This window comes from Cynocephalus volans, chromosome 3 (genome assembly GCF_027409185.1).
Source record: "Cynocephalus volans isolate mCynVol1 chromosome 3, mCynVol1.pri, whole genome shotgun sequence".
In the NCBI taxonomy this organism is placed as follows: Eukaryota; Metazoa; Chordata; class Mammalia; order Dermoptera; family Cynocephalidae; genus Cynocephalus; species Cynocephalus volans.
In genome coordinates this window covers 126,723,139-126,725,120 of record NC_084462.1, presented here as the reverse complement: position 1 = coordinate 126,725,120, position 1,982 = coordinate 126,723,139, and positions in this window count along the sequence as shown.

Genomic DNA, 1,982 nt, shown 5'->3' with positions numbered 1-1,982 from the left:
CAGAAATGAACTAATACAATCCCCAAGAATGCAGCTCAATTTTAGCACAAATTCCACATCAATTCTAACATCTAGAACTGTCAGATAATAAATTTGTTTTGTTTCAAGCTACCACATCTGTGGCATTTTGTTACAATGATGGAAAATTAATACAGTTACTATTTATCATCACATTCCTATGTTCTAAATAATTCCTCTAGTGAACCTATTATACTATAGCATTGCAATTAGAAGTCTCCAGCCAATAAAACCTGAAAAAAGACTTGAAATATTAGCTCATATCATGGAAGAATGGGGTGTTCTATTTAATAGTTTCACTTTCACAATATCTTATGTAGTCAAAAATAAAAACAACAGTAAGATTCTTTATTCTTGAATGCAATGCTCTAGGCAGTAGAAGCCTTAATTCTATACTACCAAATCTTTTAACTGAAGTACATTGGGCCATCCTACTCTAGATATAACTAATGGAGATAGGTCACAGTGGACATTTTGCAGATTCTTACGAACAAAGTACCTGTAAAATGTATGAAACACTCAGAACCAACTTTTGGAAATGTCACATATGAAATTAGAAGGTTGATACTTCCTATTGAAGGCTCATACCCAAGAACTTCACTCATAACGTTTACTTTATCACTCCTGGGAAATGCAGCTGGTATAAAAAAAAAATCTAACTTTGTCTTGAGGACTTCTAATACCCCAATGTCTTGCACAACAATCTCCTTCATGGGCCCATACCTAAACATAGGATTGCTGCAAAATAATGTATGGCATCACATACGTTAGAAAATCGTAATGCAGTTTACAAGAATAAGAGAGAAAAACAGTGCAAGGCTCCTACTGTGTAGGAGGCTTTTCCATTGCCAGGCTCTTGAAATTTGGGCAATTTCTCTCTCGTTCCTGTGGTGCATGGCAGCCAGAAGCACATGTTGGCTGTCAGCCTTCACCAGCAACTCTCTGTGATTGTCTCTGGTAAGATACCTTCCCTAGAACTTCTTTTCATGGCAACCTAGAGAGTGAACTTTCATCATGTTCCACTGGGGCACCACAGTGACTCCTCTGCTACTCAGTGAGTCATAGCTGTGCCTTCTCCATCAATGTTTAGATCTCAGCCATGGGGAGGGAGCTCTTCCTTGGACTCTCACCCTAAGCCTTAGTTTAGTGGATGCTCTACTTCTGCTGTTTCTCTATTCTTTAGATCCTTTCTACTTCTTACTAGTAGTAAATTCATTATGACTCCTATCTCCTGTTAAACTTAATAATTCTTTACATTACACTTCTGTTCATATTACCATGTGGTTTCTGTTTGCTTATTAGACTATAATTAATAAATTGCCCTAGTGTTTAGCACTGCATAGGAGCTCTACTAATATTAGTTAAATAAGTAAATAGATAAATGTGGAATATTTACTCATTTTCAAAGCAACCAGCATAATGGATGGGGAAAAACAAAACAAAACAAAAACAAAACTCTCGGATATCATTAAGATTGGCTCATAAACTATTGAGCCAATGTAGCATGTTGCACAGATTTAATAGCTATTTCTGAGCAGAACTAGGGAAAGCAGAGACTGATAACGTCATTGCTACATAATGCTTCTCTGCAGCTAGGCTTGGCAATAAGCTCAGTTTGTGAACAGAAATGTTACCAGTTCAAAACCTGACATGAAAAGTTATACCTTGGGGAAGGGTCACATTTAGTACTGGAATAGGACCACTATTATAACACAATCACTGAAACTGAACTAGGGGAAAAAAATGGTTATTTACTCACAACAAATTCTATTTTTTAATCCATTTCTGTGGTATTTGAAAGGCAATCTTAACTGCTGTTTAGAATTTTTGAAGCATACAGCTATTTGTCTTTAACTACAGTACAGTTATCTGGGCATTTAGATGCTTCCATATATTGCCAAAGAATTGAGATTGTTTAAATACTTGCTGATCCCAGACTCATCTACGAGAAGGTATCTCTAAAT